Genomic DNA, 26,070 nt, shown 5'->3' with positions numbered 1-26,070 from the left:
ACTTTTCTAAATAACAAATAGAATCGGGTGGATTCCGTTTATCTCCTTCTAAAAAATATAGCAACACTTGATCCTTTCCGTCCTTTTTCATTTCCTGTTGACGTGTTAGATACTTTAGAGCCTCTTCGATTTTAATTAAGTAACCCCGATAGACCATCCGATCATCAATACTCCCGATATTGCGTTCGAGAGCCATTCTATAAGCAGCTTGAGATTGGAAAGGAGAATAATTATCAAAGTAGGTATTACGGCGTAAATGTTTAGGATGTTCGACTATAAAAAAATATTGTGTATAAATGCATTGATCTAATCCCGTAAATTCTAGTTTGATTAAGGGATACTGAGCCACGTCCGAGGGTTGGTAGGCGAATCGGTAGCCGGACTCTTCTTCAAATTCCTGATACGCGACTCTGAACCATTTGAATCGAGGGTCGTCGTCTTTCTTGAAGCGTCTTTTATCCATTTGTCCATGCGGGAAATCCCATTCATCTTCATAAGCTAATTTAGCCTTGTACCGATCATAATCGTCTTGTAAATTGGGATGGAGAGTCGGATAAATATGGTTTTCAAATTCATCTTGAAGCACCGATATTTTTTCCAAATCGAAGGGTGGTTCGATACGTTTATTTTTTAAAAGCTGAATTAAATAATTTTGAAAACAGTATGGCATTTTTCGATGAATCATCACCACCTGTCCTGATGAGGTCTTTACCACTAAACCATATGAAGTAGAGTATTTGTTTCTCTGGATCATCTGAAAAAAGGAAAAAGAGGGAAAAATTCCTTGATTACCTATCCACTCAATGAATACATTTATGAACAGCAAATTTCACTAATTGTTGGAGCGCTAGCATGGCCATAAATCGATGACAAGATTTCGATCGACAAGATGGACATTGCTGTGGCTGACGATGTTGAGGTTTGTAAATAACAGTCCATAAAAACTTGAGATGTACCTTTTGATGAATTTTTTCTCGAGTGGGTTCATTCGCCACGTAGAGTTTTTCAATATGAAGTCGTTCCAGATCCGCATTCAATTGCTGAATAAATTCCTTCGTATGTGTTTTCAGGTCTCTGGCTATAAACCGGACGCAGTTCGTAAGAGTATATCCATCAGAGGTGACAGCCAACACACCAACAATTTTTTGGTGGAGCTTGGTCTGTGAGGACTTCTTCTTTCTAGAGCGCTGATGAGTGGATGACGAGGAAGGAGAAGACAGTATTTCCAAAGAATAAGTTGGAGAAGGAGAAGACTTTTTCGGTACTCTAAAAACGGGTGAAAATGGTCCATAAAAAGGGGGTTCCGTATCTGGAATATCCTCAAAGGGATCTTCTTCACATGAAATGACTAAGTTATCCGTTGCCATGTGTTCGCTATCTTTTTACGAAACAGAATGAACTCCGATTTCTTTTTCAACCATTTATATACTAAGAGAGGGAGAGGGGGGAAATAAAAGTAGGTAGAGGTATCGAGACATCGTAAATATTTTTGAGAGCTGGGAGAAAAAATTCTTTAGCCTAAAAAAAAAAAAAAAAAAAAAAAAAACTATTTGTTAATTTTTATCATGTCTTTTAGACATGATAAAAATTAACTCTACCCTCCTTTTCGTTTTGAATGATGTCAATATGTTGTCTAGACATGTTTGTAAACAATAGACTTCAAGGAAAGTATGATTCATTCTTAGAAATCTATTTTTAGGAAAGGTGAGACATCATTCAAAACAAAAAGGAGGGTAGAGTTAATTTTTATCATGTCTAAAAACATGATAAAAATTAACAAAAAGTTTTTTTTTTTTTTTTTTTTTTTTTTTTTCAACCAAGAATTTTTTCTACCCGATTCGATTGACAAGAAATCCCAGTTTTTTTTTTTTTTTTTTTTTTTTTTTTTTTAAGAATGGAATTTCTCTTCTATATATTTCAGCATTTCAATTTTTGATTCAGATCCCTCTGTGCTGTTGAAAAAGCCTGCACTTCAACTCTTCTGGAAACAGTTTAAGCCATGTCTTCTCTCAAGATTCTCTTTAGATCCAGCAAAGATGTGGATTGAGTCTCGTGAAAACAGTTCATTGTTCAAGAAATTCATAGAAGGATGGGGAGGTCTTTTTAAATGTATTATTTCTTTTTATTAACTCTTTTCTTATGTTTACGACCTTGACAACTTGTTGCTTTCTCAACTTCAGGTTCTTTGGTCGGCTGTCTAAAATCAGCTCTTACCTCAGTGGACGATGCATCAAATTCCATTGTACTGAATTCTCCATTTCCCGAAAAGACTTCTTTCAACATGTGGATGGCTTCTTTGGTCAATTCTAATGTTTTATCTATCGTCTTATTCTTTTCATTTTCTCTACGTTGGAGGATAGCAGGAGTTAAAAAAGGATTTTGACAACAGGGTTCAAATTCTTTCGTTTTGTCTTTGCGATCATGACGATGTATTTCTATAATCTTGTCATCCGTATCATCGGGGTTTATCCATATTTCCAAATCTAACTCTTTACCTTCAGAATTTTTGGGAGATAGATGAATAAGTACAGGATCCATCGCCATGGTTAAATTATTGCTTCTTCCTTTTTTATTCCTCTTCTCCCTCTTCATTTTTTTTTCAAAGTTTTTTTTATATAATCCACTCTTCAAGTCCCATATTCAACGAATATATTTCTGGCTTTCTTTAAAAGCTTGCAATAGCCACTGAAATCGGTATCGTATCAAGTAGGCCAGAGCTCCAAAGTAAAATAATAGAATTAAACAGACGACATAATAATGAATCTTCAATACGTTGCCCAGTAAAGCGAAAAGAATCGTAGGACCTGCCGTTACCAGTAGTAAATGAATGGCGAACGTTTGTCTCTTCGACCATCCTTCCTCTTTGGGGCTTTCGTCTTCCTTTTCAAACCGACTCAATTCTTGGTCCGTTTGAAAATTTTTCTCGATTCGTTTGAAATGAGATGTCATTCTTGACCTCTCGAAATTTTAGGAACACTTGTTCCATGTACAATGACATAATCGTACGCTGTGTTGCCTCGCAAGACCCGTTTTGTGAACCGTAAAACCGACTGATTCTCTGGACAATAAATCGGTCGGAATTCAACAGATTGGTCGGTCATACATTCTCGTTTTCCCGTTAACCTATGCTTTTCGTCTATGTGTGTATATTCCAAAACACAGGGGGAAGATAGATCGCCCAGAACTCGATGCACGTAGGGTCCACATTCACAGACGTGTCGTTCGGCGTCCCATCCTAGTCCGGGCACGTTCCACAAATCTCGAACGCAGTAATCGACAGAACAGACCCACGGAGATTTTTGAATCATTCGATTACCTCGTCGATCTAAAGAATGGCATTGACATTGGTATCGGAACGATCCATCTTCTAACGTTTCGTAATAATCGGCTACTTCTTGAGCGGGTTGTTGGGTTCGATGATCTATTAAAACATTGAGAGAAGGATCACGGGCTTCTGGATGTTGACAGGGATGGGTGAAAGAGGAACGAGGAGCACAGAGCCATCCCGAGGCCGAAAAAATGGGAATTTCTGAGGAAAAAAGACAAGCGGTCCGTATTCCTTGGGGAATACAATAAGTACCCGGTTCGAGATGATTCCATGTTTTATCAGAAAGCGTCAGTTTTTCGTAAAACGTGGGATTTGTTTCACAGAGCTGAGAACAATCGCAATGGCTATCGGGACACTGAAAGATTTGGAAAGGGCAATACGTCTCGGTTGAAATTTCTGGTAAGGCTAATGATGATGAGGGAGGAATAGAAGGCATCCGGAGATTGGGTTTATAAGAAAGATTCAAGAGAGTCACTAGAAATACAATGCATAGAATGATCGCGCTCGGGTGTATCATTTTTCTTTCTTTCCTCCTTTATAAATTAGAACCGGTTCCAATCCCTACGAGTTCTCATTATACTGTGATTCGACACTTTTCCAAGGACAAGTCGCTTCTGCAACTGTTTCCTCAAGATGTTTACGTGTTCGTCGATCAAGGTATTTGTTATTTGTACGAGAAAACCAACGAAAAAAAACCTATATTTCAGCTATCCGGCTCGATACGCTGAAGCGGCACGATCTTTTACATTATAAATACATGCTAAAATGGCCTCATACGATTGAAATCGTGTCGTATCCGAATCATCTCACCCATATGATGGATATTTTAAATTACAGAGCTTGAGGTTCGGTTTTGATGAAAGGAGCCGTATTCTTCACGGCAATATCGTTTTTATTCTCCGTAGTATACCAATGAGCATCGACCTCCCAAATATTTTGAATAGCCTTGCGTTGTGTTTCATAGACGGGATCGTCGAGCGATTTGAGAGGCAATAACGCGTTCGGTTGTAACCGTTGTTCGGCATTCAAACCTTGGTGAACGATCCGTTTCAACATAAACGTAAGAAACAAGCGACGTTTTCCAAAGAAGACCAGCGACTCTTCTGTATGGGTATCCATAGCCGGATGAAAAAGTGTGAAATGGCGTTCTTTTTGGGGATCCATCACGTATTGGATGACGATATGATGATACCAATCGCGTTGCCGCATTTGCGAGAGGAAGTGAAGCCGTTGCAATTGACGAAAATAACGTCGGGTTAGACGATACAAATCCATTCTGACTTACTTTTTTTATCGCGCCAAGATCTTTCTTTTTTGTTGACAGGATAAACATTCACGATACAGAGCCGGCATTTCATCCAACGCGCGATCTTGTTTTAAAAAATGTCGATAATTCGGTTTGGAACAACACGCTGCTGCGTCCTTTTTCGGAATTTTTTGCTCTTTCCATAATTGGCACATCTCGCTTATGAATAAAGGCTGGATGCTCGCCATACTTTTATTCGTTTTGGGTTTATACTACTGCTACTTGTATTTCTATAATTTTTCGGTCCCGTCCCCGAAAGTTCCTTCTTCTCCTCGGACGACAACGACGCGTTTCCAATATCAGATCGAGACCTCAAACGACAACGAGGTTTCGTTTCACACCTCCACGGGAAAAACATGGACGTTTCCTCTCCCACCCGAATATTATTTCGCGGAAGGACGGATTTGGGAAAAAGATGAATGTTTTGGACAGCCCGATGATACTCAGCTCCCCGCAACGGGGAAAAACCTCTACCTGTTTTTATTACGATCGCAGAGTTTTGTACCCCGCGAAAAGTCCATGATGTATTATTATTATCGATGTCGGCACGGTCGTGTTCTAGACGTGCTCATGTGTCAAGAAGAACATTCTCCTTCTACCTGCATTCCTGTCAATCCCTGCATCGATCAGCATGACGGATCGGTTTTACCTGATCCAACCAATCGACGTTTTTATTACGAATGCCAGAACGAACAACCGATTCGAATCGCATGTCCGCCCAAGACATTTTTCTACTACGACGCTTGCACTTTGCGAAAACATTTCGTATCTTACTGTGAAGACGGTCAACATTTTCCGATTGACGAGGTGACGTATATCGAGTGTCGTGGCCATCGACCGAAAATGATTCGATGTTCGCCCGGAGAAAAATATTCGACACATTATCGGCGATGCGTGTCTGATCTCTGCGACGGATTTCCGGATAATACGCAACGACCTCTCCCCATCGTCCAAAAAGGATCTTTTCTGTACTCTCCGGGTTACGCGATTTGTGAAAACGGAATGGTTCGCGACACTATATCCTGTCCTCTTTCCTGGGACACATGGATCGGCGATGCCTTATTCCATTTACCGATGGTGTACGACGAAACGTCCCAAACATGTCAACCGCCTCTTTTCTGTGAAAATGTTCAACCGACCTCGAAAGAAATTGTCGTTCCCGCTCACGAGTATACGAAACATCTCCCGTCCTATCAATTTTCAACATCCTTGGATCGAGCTGTAGCTTACACGTGTGATCCAACCCGAAAACGTACGGTTCTAGAACCAGGCTATCGAGTGTCGGATCAATATACGGTTGAATGGGCTTGTGAGGATAAATCGTCATCGTCGAAACTCGCGATAGGCGATACGAGCGATCAATATTTTGATTGCGCTCGGAGGGAAATTCAAACGTGTCCTCCTCAAACATTTTTTGACGGAAATGAATGTCGACCGCGCATCCCCGGCGCGTTTCAGTATCGGCATCTCGATGAGTTTAAATTCGATCATTTATCGATCGTTGCGAATTGGATTCGGCCCTGGACGACTCTTGATCATGAACCTCGTGCCTCTTGTGACGAAACCAACGAAGAAGTTTATATTCCCGGCTATAATATTTGTTCTCATCCCGACTGCACGCCGTACCCATTCCTCAAACAATTGAAAACAGCTATTTATTTACCCACTTCTCCTCACATGTGTCTTTTCGAAAAGGGAAAAATTCGAAAGAAACGCGTTCGACGGCAAGGTTTGAAATTTTGGTCGCAGCGATTCGTGAAACAGGCTTCGACTTATAGTGTTCCCGAAACGTGTCGTGAAGGCCATCGCATACGATCGGAACGATTTATTCCCGATTCCGTATTATACGCCACTTGTAATTGGCGTCAACCTTTTGTCTTTTGTCCTTCTTCCTCCACAGAAGGAATTCGAGTCACTCCGTATGGGTATCACGTATGCGTACCCAAAGAAGAAGCCTATGAAGGGATTTTACCGGCTGGATTAACCCTTCGACTTGAAGTTCAAGAGCTGAGTCGTATTATACCGGAACATGGAGCGCGATATAAAATAGATGGACGAGAAGCTGTTTTTGATGCGACGCAGCATCACGAAGGTATCCCCCTCCTTACCTCAGTCTATGAAATTTGGACCGAGCGCGACATGAAATTGTTTTTTAGAATTCTCGTCACGCATCCTCGTTCAGCTTACTGGGAAGACCGAAAATTAAAAGCCCTCCCCGATCCTGACATGACGTTGTTGTACACAGGTGAAATGACCGAAAAGCCCGTCACGACCGATGACTATCCGGTCTCGGCCGACTCGTTGATTCAAATGGAATAAAGTAGAAAAAAAAATGGATCGTTATTTAGGTCAAGGCATATTGTTTTACTCTACGGTTTATATCAGCATCATCCTAGTCGCAGTCATCCTCTTAACGAACCGGCTCATCTTTTTATTTTTATTAGTCCTCACGTTTGGTCTAGCCGCTTACATGGCTTATTTGACCGTTCATAATTCCGAACATCTCAAAACGACGGGCCAATCGATTGAAGACTGGATTCGAAAGATGTATCAAAAGATAACTGGATAATCGGAGGTGACTCATGTAAATATCAAGATCGGTAAAGGAAAAAAACATGGTTTCGGTTTACACCATAGATGAATTTGGAAAAGAACGATATCCAAAAGATCCTAAAAAACCTAAACAGGAGCTGTATTATTTCGATAATGACAATCGACCTATTTTTGCCAAAGACGAGCATGGAAATGAATATTACGCTGTGGAATATCGGGGTCATGAATATATAGCGCTTCCTCGTCGGTACGCCAAATCCAATTCCGGAGACGAATTTTATCCTAAATTAAACAATGGAGGAGAATACCCGTTAAATTCATTGGATGTAAATGTGAAAACGTATGCTGTCAATGCGAGGGGAGGAGAGATTTATCCTAAATCCAGCATTGGAAAAGAATATTATATACAGGATAGAATTCGGGAAAAGCCAGAGACGAATTACATCCGATATGCACGAGACGAAAATGGAAATGAGTATTACCCGAAAGATCATAAAAATGAGGAATTTCTCTATATCTATCTAAGTTATGCTAAAAAAGCGAATGGTGATGAATTTTATCCGAGAAAGTGGTATTATTGAAAGATCTTCAGGAGAACAGTATCCGCAGCACGGACTCATCTGAAACGAAACTTGGAAAGCTTAAATAGGTAAACGAGAGTCCATTATTAAAAAATGGTATCTTGTCCATCGAGTCGGCTGGGAAAAAATTTCTCACAGCTGAAAAAAAAAAAAAAAAAAAAAAAAAAAAAAAAAAAAAAAAACTTTTTGTTAATTTTTATTATGTCTTATAGACATGATAAAAATTAACTGTCCCCTCTGTTTGTCTGGGAAGGATGTCTCACCCATTCGAAAAACAAACCAGGACTCATTCTTGGAATTCTATTCTTTAGAAAGGAGTAATGGTCTATTTTTAGAAAGTGTGAGATAACATTCCCAGACAAAAGGGGGAGTAGTTAATTTTTATCATGTCTAAAGACATGATAAAAATTAACAAAAAGTTTTTTTTTTTTTTTTTTTTTTTTTTTTTTTTTATTATCTAGAAATTTTTTCAGCTCTTACAGTTTTTCCCCAGCCGACTTGATCCACAAAACCAGACATGTCAAAATTGTTTCTGGAAGGGATTCTTGCTTATCTATTTAAACTCCAAGTTTCACTTCAGATCACTCTGTGCTGTGAAAGAAGAAACATCTTCTTATAATTTGTAAGTACTAACTGATTTTTAGTTTATTCACTGGTTACTTACTCCCCCTCCAAGTCATTCGTTTTTTTTCTCTCCAAAAATCTTCAGCTTTCATTTAGAATGACGATAAAAATAAAACACAAATAGGAAAAAGATGGTCACGCATAAGTAATGCATGTAGGGTTGAAATAGGAAGGTGAATCCTGTTAACAAATAAACAATTATCGTGAAATAAATCCAATTTTTTGGGGTTCTTTCGTCTGTTCGTGATTTTTGGAGAAATGACATTCGCGTTTGGGGTCGATCGGTCATGGGCACTTTATGGATAGCATCTAAATATTCTTGCACTTTCTCGGCAAAGAAGAGGTATCGATCGCTCGCATCTTCTTCTAACACGTCCCATAGAAGATCGGGTGTGATTTCTAGAACATGGTCCGTTTCCGATTGATAAAACTGAACGTCTAATCGCCAGTCGATATCGTAAAGAGTTCGAGCGGTCAGCACTTTATTGAAATGAAACGGATCCAATATATCGAGTACGGCGGACAGAATACTTATACCCGTCAGCACATTGGAAGTAACCGAGAATCCTGTCGCGGCGATTCTGGAAAGTGTTGCGAGCGTACTTAATTGGGTCCGAACGACAGCTTGAAGGATGGCCGATTGAATGGGAAGAGACTGCATACTCAATTTGGTTAAGAGTTTAGGCATCCGTTTTTCAAGGATTTTTTGCGCGGCTTCTAATCCAATATCGATCCCTACATCAATCGCCAATTCATGAACCAAGGACCGTTTCACATGTTTCTTGGGCCAATTTTGTACAAAGTCGGGAAGATGAGGAGGATATGGTGGTAACGTATGATTTTTTTGCAGAGTGGAAATAGATCGATAGATACTGCTTCCCAAGAAAAATTCGCCAATATCTTGCCCCGTCGTCGTCACACAATCAGACCCGTTGAAAACAAGACCGTACGCTTCACAATAAGGCTGGTTGAGTCGTAAATGACCCTCGACGAGATTGAGGCCGGCATGATGACGAGGAATAGAAGGATGATTCGATTGAAAGAAAACTTGTTCGGGCAAGAGAGCTAATAATTTCTTGGCGAGATTTACGGCTACACATTTTCCATTTCGATATTCCGTGTCCATACTCTGCTGCGTGTTGGAATATAAACGATCGCAGGCGGGTTGGCAAGCTAAACTGAAACCCGTTCCGAGTCGAATCCATCGCGGTTCATCTTCCAGGGAACACGATTCTAAATTTTCTTGGAAAGGGAAGCAGGCAATCATGTCACATCCCGTTTGCGTAAAAACAAATTTTTCGACGACGTGACATTGTTCCGGATCGAGGGTTTTAGGTATGTAGTAATCCCGTTTGGAGTCGGCTTTTCTTATTTGGAAGGTGGTATGTTTAAAAATAAAAGCGTACTGACTTTGAAGAGCTTGTTCGTAAATATAGAGTTGAGTCGCTTCTTGAGCATACCGAATAGCGTGATCGAGATCGTAAGAAGTGACAGTATATTCATTTCTATTTTGAAACGAATCCCATTTCATCTTGGAGGAGGGCTTTGTTCCTATATATCGAAAAAAAGTTCGATGTTGTTGCTTTTTTTTAACAACAAAAATAAAAGGATTCTTTTTTTTATATAGTAACAAGTATAAAATGAGATTCAATTCAGTATTTACAGTTGCGTATGGAACATATACAAAAACCAGTTCCAAAAAAAATTTTTTTTAATTAAAAAATAAATTGTCTCAACTATAAAATCCTATAAATTTTAGTTTTTACAGTTGCGTATGGAATAGCGATAAAAACCAGTTCTCAAAAAAATTTTTTAATGAACTATCTTATCTATAAAATCTTGTCAAAATCAGTTTTTACAGTTGAGGATGGAACCTGATGAAAAAATATTTTGGAAAGGATGCTATTCGAAAAACATTTTATCATGGTTAGTAGTTCTTCTTGTAAAGGACAAAAACAAGTTCATTTGGTCTAATATTTGTGCATCTAAAGTATTTAAATCTATTCCAAAAAATATATATATAGTCTCCCACATACCTTCAATGTATTATTGGACTGTTCACTCTTTATATTCCATTAAAGAGCCATGGAAAAAATGTTCCGAGTCTCTAGGGGTTCATTTTGCCTTGTTCACTACTTGTAGTTTCTACATTTTCGTCTTCACACTCTAGTCTTTCGAAGGAAGCTTCTACAGGATCTTCTCCTCCCCTTTCCGATGGAGGTGGACTCTCGGGAGAAATAGGATCTTCTTCCCCCTTTTCCGATGGAGGTGGACTCTTGGGAGAAGGATAACGAACAGGTTGCAAATCGACAATCGAAGGGTCGAAATAATCACTCGAAGCTAAAGTAGGGTCCGACATATTATTTCTGTTTTTCTTCTTGATTCTAGGATCCTCTCTCACATTCTTTCTCTTTTGAGAATTATTTTCTTGTTGATTCTTTTTCGCCTGGTATTGTTCCAATTCTTTCGTCTTCCAGACTTTAATTTCGTAAAATATATTTGAAAATAGATCCTCTCCAAGATACTTTAAATACAATGCACCCCATTCGCTTACTTCATCACTGGTAGAAGGTGTAGTGTTTATTATTTCTTCTATAGTACGTCGAATCACATCCACGTAGAGAAGAGATTCCGATCGTTTGGAAACTTCGTGATATAAACAACGGACGATTCGAGCATGAACTGCTTTAAAATCTAGAACTTCTTGTTCGTTTAAAGGTGTTTTTTCATCTCCTCCGTACTGTAGATTAAAAACATACTTTTGCAGATCCTCGCCCAGCAATCCGTCTACGGCAAATAATTTATACACTTCTATCTTAGGTATTTCCTGTCGTTTGAATAAGATGTTGGAAAGTCTTATTAGATCGGTCGATCTAGAATAGTCTTTAGATAAAACTTTCTCGATCATATTCCATTCATCTGGCGTGGAGATGGTTTTATTTTGTACCAACTGCTGTTGCACATCCATCCATAAACGCCAAATGGTATTTAAACAGTATCGATGGACGGGTACAAGAGGTTTCAAATCTTGAATCAAGGTCCACGGAAACATCATCATATTAGCTATTCTTTTTAAAACTCTCAACTGAACGGTGGTTTTAGTCGTAAACAAATTAGATTGATTAAATTCTTCCAGCACGACTTCATCCAACACGTACTTGAGACGATCCTTCAAGGGTAATGTCAAAAGTTCCAGGGTTACAGTGTTTTCCTGATCCATCTTGTCCTCAGTATGAATATGAGAAAATCGTCTCAGCTCCAGCTGTTTATATACTGTGAAACGAAAGGGGGGAAGTAGAAAGGAGAAGCAAAAGTTGGGTAATAGAAAAAAAAAAAAACTTTTTGTTATCTTCTTTGTAACTTTGTAACTTCTTTGTAACTTTGTATCTAACTGTTTGTAAACTTTCATGTCTTTAGACATGATAAAAATTAACTCTCTCTTCTTTTTGTCTGGGAATGATTTCTCATCTTTTCGAACATATTTCTAAAAATAAATTTCCAAGAAAGAAATGAGTCATGTTCTATTTTTAGAAACATATTGAGACAACAGATTAACATCATTTGAACAAAAGGGGGATAGTTAATTTTAATCATGTCTTCAGACATGTTTTTTTTTTCAGAAAAAGTTTTTTTTTTTTTTTTTTTTTTTAATACAGCTTTGGAAATTTTTCCCAGTTGGTTCGATCGATAAAACCAGAAAAAGGATTTCCACTTAACTATTTAAATTACTCGAGTTTTGGTTTCAGATCAGTCTGTGCTTTGGATACCAGCCTCGAAAGATCTTCAGTTAAAGTCTATTATATACACATTTTGGTAAGTGAACTTTATTATTTTGTTGAATTGTTTTTTGGCTTTTGTGAATTGCTTGGATATTGTTTCTTTTTCAACTCGTTGTGTTTAAGCTCTTTTCTTTCTCAAAACAATACGAGCTTGTCGTGGCAATCGATCTCGAGCTGTTGGATGCCGTCGTGAGCAATGACTTAATAGATATCTACAAGCTTTATTGGGAATTTTCTTATTTCGTATGTGGGCCCCACCTTCGGTCACAAACGTAATGGAATGGTTACCATATTTATGAAGCAATCGATTAGGACCCACACGAACGGTTCGAGATCCAAGAACGTATCCTCGACGTTTTCTCATAGGTCTTCTACGAATGGGTCTTTGTGTTCCTCTACGATTGATATTGGAAGGAGAGGAAGAAGAAGATGCAGACGATGAAAAGGAAGCCGAACGACTTCTTCTTACAGGACTTCTTCTTCTAGAATGACGTATTTCTAAACTACGACTACGATTTCTCTGACTTTTTCTTCTTCTTGGACTTGGACTTCTGCTCCTGCTTAGACTTGGACTTCTGCTCCTTCTTGGACTCGGACTGCGTTTTCTTGGACTTCTTCTTGAACTTGGACTCGAACTTCGAGAAGAAGGAGAAACGGACGGTCGAATAATGTAAGGGCTAGTGGTTACATCGGATTTGGCATACGTGTGGAGAGGAAATTGAAGTTCGAAATCGTCGGGAAGGTCGACTTGGTTTTGAATTTGTGAAGGTAGAATATCATCATAATAAATAACTTCGGGTGTTCCAAGAGGTGGAATTTCCTTCGAAACATCATCCTCGTTAGGATCATTCATTCTGACTTTATTTCAATCGAAACACGGATCCGACGACAGGATCTAAGTTATATCGCATAGAAGCTCGATACGCATCTTGAACCGATGTGCAAAGAATATATTCCAAAGGTCCGAATCGTTTCTTTTCTAAAATAATGGGAAGATCGACCGTCCCTGCTCGATAAAAAGGCGTGAGGGAGAGAATTTCATTCAATTGTAACACGTTCCCGTGCTGGAATTCCCTACAACAGAGATAATCGATCCATTTCTGAACGAGTTTCTTATAAGCACGAGCTTCCGCGGACGTTTTAAAACACAATTGCCAGCCTTCAATGCGATCGATATGATTCAGCATGTAATCAAAAGCTGTCCAAAAATGAAATAACAGTGACGACGTATTCCGGAAGGACGTGAGATCGATTAAAATCCATGACATGTTTTCTAAGGGAGTCGGATCGGGATTCTCGGGACTGATCCATCGATCCAGGGTAGGACTAGGACCGATCGAAAGAGCTTTCTTGGACTCTTTAACTTCGGGTAGATCCGTTTTGTAAAGGAACGTCTGTTCCAAATCCATCAGCTGTTTGGTTTTTTCCATATACCTTTCTAAACTTCCCGGGAAATGAAAATAGGATAAATAGGAACACGTATGGTATCGATCGATAAAAATCATGTGGCTCGTTAAAATGACGAGGTGTTGAGCCGTTTTAATGTCGTGGTGTAAAACGGCATGCGGAAAAGGTTCAATGTAGAATAATAAATCGCACGTGTTCGTGCTCAATTCTTCCGGTTTAATCACACGCACATGAGGGGAAGACGGGTACGTATAAAAGGGACAAATGACAAAAATGGTGAGATGGGATAAATGTTTGAAAATGTAATCGTTGATCACATAGGGTAATCGACTCAGGTTCCCAAACACAATTGTTTTCTTGTGTTGGAGAAGGTACTGAAACAATTCGTCTAAATGATTCATTCTTTGCTCTTCTTTTTCTTTTTCTGAAATAAATAAAAAAAATATTTAAAAATAAGGAACCATGAATTCAGAAACGATTATGAAACAAACTGTAGCTTGCATTTCTTGGTTTTTGAATGAAACGTTCGGTCCCTCAATTGCCGATCGGTTCAACCAAAAAATTCAATGTTGGCCCGAGACGTGGAACCGGTTACGCGAATGGTTAGTTCATACGCCGATGCAGAATCCCAAAGATTGTATTTTATCGTTTGCTCAAACTCTGCCTCAGTACGAAACGTTCCAGGCCTCTTTAGAAAATTCGCTCGCTATTCACGAAGAATTTTGGAATAAAGTATTTACTAACTTGAGAGTTGCCCAGTCGCTTTTAGGATCCCCATGAATATTTCGAAGCTAGAACCGTTCGGTATCTTTGCTTTAGCGGGTGGATTACTCTATTCCATTTGCGTGTTGATTGTGCATGAGGAAGAAACTCACTTTAAATTTCATTTCACGGTCTTAACGCTCGTCATTTTTCTAGCGCTCATGGCCATCACATCTTTCAAATATTTAAAATACCGCTATCAATGTGAGAGAATGGAAGATATAATGTCCGCTTTGAAAATTCAATAATAATAATAAGAAGAAAAAAGCACTTCCATCATGAATTTTGTCGAACTGTTATACGAAATGACGTTGGATGAAATGGCCACTTATTTAAGTGAGAAAGATCCTATTTTCCGGAAATTGTTCACTGAATATGTGGAGTATGCCAATTTATTACCCGAAGAACAAACTCAAGCCGAAACACTTTACCGACAATATTTTCCAGAATCGGAGGATACTCTCGACGCGTTTATTGACAATTGGCGACGGTTTAAATTACAGTATCGTTCCGACAATGGCCGACAGGTCGAAGAAGATGTCGAACCGGACGAGGTGGAAGTTCGTTCTCAAAAAGGTGGACCTTGTCCGGGTTTCGTCTTTGATCCGAAGGGGAAACGACTTTACAGTCCGAGAGTCCTGAAACCGTTCAAATCAGATCGCCGGCCAAATGAATTTGATGTGTTCAAGTTTCTCATGGACAAAGAACGCAATCATGAAGTGTATCACCTAAATATTGAACCGAACGCCAATGAGCTGTATTTAGATATGTCTTATGAAGATAGACGCAACATGGACACTCGAGCAGATCAAGCGCTACGGAAAATGGCGAAAATGGTGACCATCTTAAATCAAAATTGCCATTATAAAATATTGGATCTCTATAGCGAAAGACGAATCACATAAACTAAACGCGAAAAGCCAAAGAAACAAAAAATATATTATTAACATACCTGAACAGAAGCTTGTATTCAAGCACAAACTGATTTGAAGTGAAACTGGGATGGTTTAAATAAATAAGTGAAAGTTCATTGTTGTAAGAAAATGGTGATGTCTGGTCAATCGAGTTGGCTGGGAAAATTTCTGAGAGCTGAGAAAAATATTTTCTAGTAGTGAAAAAAAAAAAAAAAAAAAAAACTTTTTGTTAATTTTTATCATGTCTTCTAGACATGATAAAAATTAACTCTACCCTCCTTTTCGTTTTGAATGATGTCAACATGTGTCTAAAAATAGATTTCCAAGAAAAGTATGATTCATTCTTAGAGATCTATTTTTAGAAACATGTTGACATCATTCAAAACGAAAAGGAGGGTAGAGTGAATTTTTATCATGTCTAGAAGACATGATAAAAATTAACAAAAAGTTTTTTTTTTTTTTTTTTTTCAGCTCTTGGAAAATTTTTCTAGCTGACTCTGATCATTCTTGTTCTTCCTTCTTGAGTGGGCAAGATGTCAATAAAAGCAGTTGTTGGTATATTTCTTCTTGGATTTAAGTTACGCCCGTCCATCACCTTGAACGTGTTTATGAATACGAGTGACTCATCGTTATGTATGAAAGTATTTCTCTGAAAGATTTTGGATTCATCTTGGGTAGGTCTTGTCATATTTTTTTAAATTAAATCATTACTTTTTCATAAAAATGCCTCCACCTAGCATCAGAGCTATAATATGTAACATTATATTTCCGTAAAACATCCAGTTGCGTTGATTAAAATGTTCGGCTCCTGTTTTGGGTGTCGCATCACTGTAAATAGCTGTTGCCAGGTAGCCGAAATTGAGTAACGAGACAAATACAATTCCTAATAAGATAATTACCATGATAGCCTTTGTATCCATCGTGATGTATTTTTGAATCTAGTCTTTATTCTCTTTTAGGTTACACGTAAAGTAATAAACCGACCATTAGTATATTGATCACATTGACAACCGTTGGAGCAATGAGCAACATTTTATTGTTGGCCCAGAAATCGCTCGCTGTCGTTCCTTTGGTCGTGACTTTATTCGGATCAGCAGCATCGTAAACGAAAGCCACACTGCCGTAGGAGAGACGATATACGATGAGGGCCATGATGACCAGTGTTGTCACCAGACATATTAAAATGGTTATGGCGAGAGTCGAACGAAGATTAAAACCAAACATTGTTTTATCCACTAATGATTCCTTTATTATGTGATTTCTTGATGGACTTGTCGATACCATTGAAGAAGATTGAAATGTAAAGGGATCGATTGTCCCGAATAATAGACGAGTAAATTTCGGTACATGAAGCATTGGAATAGGTAAAGAAGGAAAAAACAGAGTAGATGAAATAATATCATGATGGAAACGATTCTTGATCGTTCATCAGCTTGGATTCCTTATCAGGAAGAATTTCTAAGAAGTCAATTGTTATTAACGTATCCCAAAAATATTATTTTTACAGCTCAACTCTTAGATGCGCATTTACGATATGTAACGGAACATGTTTATCCCAATTACCCCTCGGCAGAAAAATTCAACGTGGATTCTTTAAATGAGGTGGATTGGGCTCATTCCGTGATTCTGGTGAATCAAGACAGACAATTATTAATCGCTCCTGAACCGGTTAAACAGCTCGTCAACCTTGATCGGCGTTTACGGTATCATGAAGCGGCCGAAACTATATTTCATGGATTTCATTTCTTTCCTAAACTCTTCTATATATTTCAGTTTCGATGGATCGTGTTTCTGGTGTTGGTTGCGTGGTTTATCGAATGGAGAATAGACATTCAAAAAAAGAAATTCTTTTAAGAATATGGACCCAAATAAGAAGGTTTTTTCCTATGATGGAGTATAAGCTTGGATCCAGGCCACAGCACTGACTGACGATTTAAATAGTTAGGTGAAAGTTTATTCTGGTTAAAAAAGGGTAACTTCTTGTCCACATCGAATTGACTATTAAAAAAAAAAAAAAAAAAGGAACTTTTTGTTAATTTTTATCATGTCTTTAGACATGATAAAAATTAACTTTACTACCCCTCACACCTTATTTTGGTTTGAATCAGGTGTCAACATGTTTCTAAAATAAATTTCCAAGAACGATATGACTCATTCTTTTGCTTAGAAATCTAGTTTTAGAAAGTGTGAGACATCATTCACAACAAAAAAGAAAAAGGGGGTAGAGTTAATTTTTATCATGTCTAAAGACATGATAAAAATTAACAAAAAGTTTTTTTTTTTTTTTTTTTTTTTTTTTTTCAGCTGTTAGAAAATTTTTCCAACTGACATTGTCATGTTTTGCTACTAATGGACTTTCGTATTCCTAAGCTTTTTTTTTTCATTGGTTATTTTCTCCTTTTCTAGGTGTTCCGATCATTTCAAAGTCAGGCGTAGATGCAGTTGCATGATTCGCTGCGATCGCCATTAATATACTTGTCACGTATTTACTGACGGCATACATTTGCTGCGTGAAACGATTATACAAAGGGTTGGGGACTTTGAGAGGTTCCTTCTTTGACAATTCGTCTTGAATCAAAAACGAAACGCAATGAAGTTCCGTGGATACGTTCGTATCGTCTGCTTGCAGAGTTTCTTGGAATACGGCAAAAGCCCGATTCAAATCGTGATCGGTGACGAGTTTCGTTAAATATGGAGCGATATATTTATCGTGAATGACTTTCCCGATCACGCCATTCAACATGTCAAAGATGGAATTAAACGCCATCAATTTTTTTAACTGAATTTCCGAATGGACGCATGTTTTAGCGACACTGTACATTTTTAAAAATCCTTCGTAGCCTTCTGGAATTTCGGTCGTTGAATCTAGAACGTGTTTACTCATGGGCAGTTTTTCAATGACTTTCCGTAGATAAGAAACGAGATATTTTTCGCGAGCCGTTTCCAATTCTCGATTCATTTGCTGACCGGGATCTGTGTGTTTATTTTGAAGCTCTAATAATAGAGACACGTCCGACTGTTTAATTCGTTTATGGGTAGGTTCTTCTTCCTCCTTCTCCCCCTCTTCATGGTCCATTTCCTTTTCGGATTCTTCATGAGCGCGTTTCATTTTTATTTTGATTATATGTCTCCCTTTCTTTTATTTTGATTTTCTCTCTCTCTCTCTCTTTAAAAGAAATGACCTTTTTCCAACGCTTTCGTGGGTTCTCCTTTAATATCGGGAAAGACGGCTGGATCTAACGTCGCCGCATATGTTTCTACATAAGGAGCTCGAGCAAACGTGACGTGCCACATGCCTTCCTCATTCGGTTTCATCTGAATACCGTTCGATCGAAGAAGGTTTGGGAGGGTTTTCAACAGTAAATGGAAAGGATTGAGAACGACATGGCCTTGATAAATTTCGGGAACGCGTCGATCCTCCTCTGAAAAAAGACATACGGGATATCGGTACAAGAGCGTGTAGGCGTTCGCGTGTTGACTTAATTTTCCATCCAGTTCTTGCTCGATCAACTGGCAACGTGTGAGCTGGTTTTGTCGAATAATGGTTTCGTAGCACGTTTTGACATGAAAAATAGGATCTTCGTGGCAGTGACGCGTATGCACCGTAAAGGGAAGGTACTTAAAAACATATTGCATGTAGTCAAAAGGCCACGTTTCTTCGATTTGTAGATGGTGTTTCTTGGATTGGACCACGTAATAATTGAAAGGATAGGATAATTGAGTCGGGTCTAAATTCTCAAATTCGATGAACGCGACCGGCGAATAATCAAACATGTAGAAATAGGCAAACAGTTTCACATGATGGATCGGGGAATCGGGTTCGCTTTTAAAAATATTCGCGCAAGCATTATAGCCCTTATCGTTATTTTTCAAATAATAGGGATGATCGAGTCGCACCCCAATATTCCCATACCTCGGATCACACACACAACTTCCAAATTCTGCATGATAAAAAGTATGTTTTAAAGGCTGACCTGTAAAAGCATCGAAGGAACAGGGCTGCTGGAAGTAACCGGGTTTTTGGAAAGACGCGAGATACTTTTCGGAAAATACGGTCGGATCCCATACGTTGTTTTTTTCTTCTTCCTTCGAAAACGCTAATCGTTCGTGAGCGGTCATTTCTTCACACCCGAAACCTTGCAAAAGCTGCTTGTATCCAAAATCGCAAACACATTTACCTTCTTTCAAAGGATCTTTGTCTAAACTTTCTAATCGGCCGTGAGGTCCGCAAGCAATGTCTACGTCACAATTCCCCCCGCGTTCTTTTTGCGTGACGAGATGAGGATATTTACAAAAACAGGTCGCGAATTTCAATCCTTTTTGATTCACCAGAACCCACTCTCCCGTAGCTGAAGAACAAGTAGCATGGGGAAGGAGTTTGGGAAGACATTCACCTCGAAAACATATTTGATCGTCGTCACAATCGGTTGCGTGAATACAAGTTGAATAAAGCGTCGTCCGCTGAGGAGGGTGGTAGGAAATGGATTGCCAAGGAGGGGTTGTAGTCGTTTGGGACTCGTTTCGAAACAGGTAGATCATGATCAGGTAAAGATAAAAGACGAGAAGAAATATCCAAAGCGTCATCTTCTTTTTTTTCAATAGAGGTTCACAACTTTTATTTTATCGCCTCGATCTTCATGCACCAGACCGGCATTATCTCGTTGAGCCCCTATTTGTTCAAAATATTGCAAAAATTTATATTTGGTTTGTAGATTCTGGATCGATAATAAATACTTTCGAACACTGTAGACCATATCGTTTCGTTGAGCCTTCACCATTTTGACAGGGTCGTTCATTATTTTTTAAATTACTTGTTTACGCCAAACATTTGATTCAGTGCATCCTCCGTGGAGGTTCCTGGACCCCCCTTAATAACACTTACTTTCCTAGCGTTTGGATCCTCTATTGGGTCTTTAGGAAGTCCTCTTGTGTCCATCGGTAATTCTTTCTGTTCCGTTTTCACCTTTTCCGCGATCGAGGTGGCTATTAACTGAAGGAGGAGAGGTTGATTAAAATTGCGGCAAGGAACGATTTTGTTCAAATATTGACTGTACTGAGGATCAATATTATCTTTTCGGTGTATAATGCTGGAAAGCATATGATCGGTAATCACAAAACTGTTACTCAACAGCGATTCCGATAAACCTCGATGAATAAACATATTATGAGGGGTGAGATAGGGAAGTTGATCCATTTCTTTTTGAGCCATCTTGGCAAAAAATCGGTAACGTCGTTTGGATAATAAATGTCGACGATGGATTTTCCATAAATCCATTTCTAAATGCTTTCTTCTTATTTAAAAATGAGTAACGGGTTTGAAGTAATTGGGAATGCCGATAATTTCGGAACACTTCTCTTCCCCTTCTTCCATCTCTTCGACTACAGGGAGGGAAAGAGGAGTTTCGATATCCAGATCGGTTGAGAACAGAACAGATTCTTTAAATAAGATAAATTCGCGAACTAAACCTCCTACCTTGTACGAATTTTCTCCGAACGTGTACCGGTTAGAAATTTGAAGGTTTAGAATACCTAGAAAAGAAGTTGTCGTACCAAACATATTTTCAATCGAACACTGAAAAGTATTTTTTAAACCCTCTCCATTAAAGATCGGACTCTTTCGTATACACCACATATTTCTATGAATTTGAAATTTATCTTGGGCTCCTTTACAAGCAGAGCAGAACGCGGGATCGCACCGGTCCATGAAAAAACGACAATTCTCCGCAAATTTGTGTTGCGGATTCTCTTTCATGCTTTCGCCAATTTTAGTTAAAGGAGCACACAGTCGAGTCATGAACGAAGTTCCTGTTTTATTGTTCTCCCCCGGTTTCAAATACCAATAACCAGCCACGAGAACATTATAGCAATTTTGTAAACCAAAAATGTTTCGGATGTGAACAGTATCTTTTCGAGTTCCTTTGGAAAATTGAACTTTTTGTTGACAATGTGTCTCGTACAGCGGATCGTGATTTAAAACATCTTCCCAGTCGGGACATATTAAGTTGAGAGCACCTTGACGTTCTTTTAATTCGTCGATAGCTTTCTCAAGGATGGGAGAAGAAAGAATATTCTTGATAATCAACGAATAATCCATTCTTACTCAATAGATTTCTTCTTTTCGAACAAAGTAGAATGTAGTATCTTGGTTATTAGACTACTGGCCTTAGATGTTACCTCTTCAGCAGCACAAACTGATTTGAAGCAAAAATGGGATGACTTAAATAGATAAGCGAGAATTCATTCTAGAAAGAATTTTGCAATGTCTTGTTTGGTTGATGAAGTCGAGTGGAAAAAAAAAATTTGTGAGAGCTGGAAGAAAAATATCTGCAGAGTAAAAAAAAAAAAAAAAAAAAAAAAAAAAAACTTTTTGTTAATTTTTATCATGTCTTTAGACATGATAAAAATTAACACTACCACCCTTTTGTCTCTGAATGATGTCTTACCATTTCTAAAAATAAACTATGACTCATTCTTTTCTTGGAATTTTATTTTTAGAAATGGTGAGTCATGGTGTATTTTAGAAACATGGTGCTGAGACATCATTGAAAACAAAAAAAGGGGGTCATTAATTTTTATCATGTCTAGAAGACATGATAAAAATTAACAAAAAGTTTTTTTTTTTTTTTTTTTTTTTTTTTTTAGTTGTAAATTTTTCCTGACAGATTTTTTTCCAGCCAGATTTTCAACCGACCTTTTCTCAATCATCATTTTTTAAAACTGGCTCGCTATTGGTTTGTTTAAAAATGACGTCATTGCTTCAAGAACTATATACACATAACTTTCTCGTACTCACTTCTCTATACGGAATGGGGTTCCCAGCTGACATAGCAAAAACCCTATCTCGCTTCATCTACAACTCTCGTTGATGATCTATACAAAATTGGGTAATTTTTTCCACGACTTTATACAGTTCTTGATCACGGGGATCTATCTGCTTGTACGGCTTCACGTGAATTCTTAAATCATAGCGCTCGTCCATATTTTCATTGACGTTATCATCGACCCCAATTAAAAGAATGTCGTAATCGTACAAGACTCTGATATGTTCCGAACATTTTGAAATATTATACTTTCGACACGACTTTTCACATTGTGTGCGGCCAAATATCCGATACGCATATCGTGCAATATCGTGCAATGAACTGTTGATCACTCGCTCGACATAATCATCCGAACCTTTACTCCACAAAATGATATCGATATTGCAAAGACGTAAAAACTGGATCAGGAAATTGGTTTCGGGTCGAATTTGAAATGTTTCTGCTTCAAAGTATCCAAGCGTCTCATCCATATCTAAGACACAGACCACCACCATCTTTCTTTTTTAAAGAAAGAAGAAGATGAGTCGATCCACCACTCATACTATTATTGAACACGTGAAAGAAATTGTTTATTATGCTCCTTCCAAATGTCCTTGGCATTTTGATTATGCCTGTTTTCTCATTTTAAATAATTTCAATCAAAGACGATTCCACTGCCTGTTTACTTCCCACTCGATGCAGTGGAGATCTTACAGTGCCAGCAGCTCTTGTGACTTGCCCGAACATTTTTTCGATTTGATCCTTCTTCATCGACAATTGAGTTCGGAGTATGTGTTGCCTTTTGCGACGCATTTCCGAGAACGTTCGGGATATACAATAGGTCTCTTTGAAATGAATCCTGGACTTTATAGTGCTCGCATTCTTCAACCGGAATATTTAGCAGAAACGTTTTACACGTTCATTGTTTTCTTGTGTAGTATTTGTTATCGACTCGGAGGAACGGCTCCCGTTTTAAAATTATGTTCTTTTGTGTACACGGACCATCATCCCGTGCTCGTGGATATTGGAGCTCTGAATGTGGAAAAGAGAGAACGCATCGGTCATCGAGAATTTTTAAACGAGAAGAAATGGCATCGGTTCTTGAAACGACGAACGACTCGAGACATTATTCGGTACGTGAAACCCATGCATCCGGATTATTTTAAGAAGAAATGTCGTGGTCAATGCATTCTCTCCGAGAAAGTCGTCTTCAACGATGTAACGCATCAACTGATTTGTAAAAGTCGACAACGCAGTCTGGCCGAGGTTTTAGATACTTTTCAAGAACTCATGCCCCATGAGCCTATTCGTCAACTCATTCGAACGTGGCTTTCTGCGAGATAAACAAGAAGATGGATTATAAACAACTCGTCCTCGATTTATTGAAACAGAAAAAATATCCCATTTTAGTGGGTTATGTGGTCATGGATATTTATTACAAAGAGGTTTATAAATCAGACGGGAAAGTAAAACGATTTGACTCCCCATGTTTCGAGTTGAATCAAAGATATTTAGAAGAACCCAATCCATATAAACTGGAATTTATCACTTCGGAAGAGAGTAGTAAATTGGTTATTCGACGACAAATCGATCCTAAAGATTTTAATATAAATCAATATCCGGAAAAATGTTTTCGTGTTAAACTGTCCAGTCATCATCTTGCTGAATTTGATATGTTTAAATACAAGATGTTCGAAGAACAAATTTATAATTTCATAATGTATCTGAATAGTAACATTCCTGCCATTCGAGAATTTTTGAACTTAACTCACGACGAAAGTACTCGATATTTACCCCAGTCCATACGACTATGGGTGTATAACTATAAAACGGCCAAGATCACTCATCAAATTATGGATCCCGAATATTTTGGACCCCGTTCATCTCTTTTACTGGAAACACGCATGATTCAAGGTTTATTGTCACGGTGCACTTCTAAATCAGTATTATTGTCCCTTCGAGATGATTATGCTTGGAAGAATCATACCGATAAAGCCATTTTACCGTCTTATGTATATGATTACGATCCTTATAATTTATATTATTCGGATCACTGGAAGGCTCTTGTCCCACTGGCTTTTAATCCGTTAGAAAATCCCATCATTTGTTAATATTCCAGTTGCAGCACGTACTCATCATCTTCACTCCCGTCACGAACAAAATTGATGTAACGTTTCGTTTGAGGATCTTTGTAGCGACAGACTTGGCGAATACCCCGACAAATAGATCCCGGCAAATTTAAATCTCGATCCATTCCTCGAGTCGGTTTTAGAATCAGACCCGATTCGTTTGTCTCGAGGGCTTTTATAAACTTTTGATCGTAGCCAACACGAGCTTTGAGTTTGGACTTTCTCTTTCTCCCTCTTTTTTTGGGTAGAGGAGCCAAGTAATGCCGAATGGGTATATCTATACTCGAAGAGCGACTTCGGGATCGATTTCGGACTCTTGTTAGACTTGGAGATTGACTTCGGACTCTTGTTGGACTTTGAGATCGTGTTCGGACTCTCGTTGGACTTTGAGATCGACTTCTCGATCGACTTCTAGAACGTTGACGTTGAGATCGACGCCGCATATTTGGATTTATTTCTACTTTATTACGGTTTAAGAAACGTTTTACATAGTCTTGGACACGAGGTTCTTCACTCATAGCGTCATACCAGTAATTTCCCGGAATGATTATAAATTTATCGTCTCGAAACTTTATAAACTCTTCTGGACTATAGCGGGGAAAAAATTTTTGTAAATGAGACAAGTCGAATAAAACGTGCCCCAACGAACATGTCCCTGTCAATTCAGAACGACACACGTTTCGATTTAATTTCTCTTCTAACACTTTTTGAACATACTCAATAGGAACTTTGGAAGGATAAGACATTTTTTTTTGCTTTATATTCCCCAAATGACTTGTCCATAGAAATATAATCGGAAGAAAACTGAATCTCGAACGTGCTGGTGTGTATCATAGTAAGCGTGATCGTATAAATCAAACACATCTAAATGAGCCAAGGCATGTAAAGTAAAAATGAATAATAATTGCCATGTCGTTTCATTACGATAAAATCGAGTTTGATCTACATTGACCTGATTAGCATAATAGGTGTTCATATTGATCGTGCCCCTGTTTTGATCTACCAGCATCTTGTTCGAAGTAGAATAGTTTAAGCAGTAATTGCGATGAATTTTAATAAACTCGAAAAGATTAAAAATAACGTAGACGGGAATTTTTCCTTCCTCGGTTTCGGTTTCATTAATATATAACTGAATAACCTCTTTGGGTCCTCCTGGCTCTTCACAATAATACATGGACATTTCGTAACGGTCCAATCGACGAATTGGATTTTCCAAGATACGATTGAGAATCGAGACCCATCGTTCAAATATGAAATGGAATTTTTTAAAATCGATCGTGGCCCAATCATCCATGATTTTAAAGCATGCCGTACAAGCATCTCGCCAAGTATTAATTTTAGACTGAAGAGCCGTTTGACGACAAGATCGACGTTCTTCGTGTTGATCAACTCGTCTTTCCATATCCTTATCCTTTGTTTTTTGTCAAAAAAAAAAAGATGGCTGAAATGTATATATTCTTGATGATGTTTGGTCTCTTTCTATTTCTCTTTCCTACTTCTGTCATAGAATCGGATTCCATCCCCATGAACGAATCTATACCGCTTAAAGATTGTCGACGAGAAAGTCTGGTGTGTGGATACATGTGATTTTCTTTGCACAAACGGGGAAGAAATGCAATGTGTTCGAGGACTCTGTATGCCCAAACTGAATCCTTACCCATGTCAAACTGAAAAAGGGGGTATGATTATTCTTACCGAAAAAAATGGATTCTATCAGTGGTCGTGTTACTGTACGGATCCAGCTTTTTACAATGGACCGGATTGTGGAGAATTGGCGAAAGACGTTTGTCAAAATGGTACATTTATCTATAGGGGGTTCAATCAACATGAATGCATGTGTCAATTTCCACAAGTAAAGGCTATGATTCAAGGAAAACCTCAGTGTGT

Source organism: Stegodyphus dumicola, chromosome X1 (genome assembly GCF_044657685.1).
Source record: "Stegodyphus dumicola isolate Sdum_Otavi_A_Nest chromosome X1, ASM4465768v1".
In the NCBI taxonomy this organism is placed as follows: Eukaryota; Metazoa; Arthropoda; class Arachnida; order Araneae; family Eresidae; genus Stegodyphus; species Stegodyphus dumicola.
Note: the sequence above shows the minus strand (reverse complement) of the source record.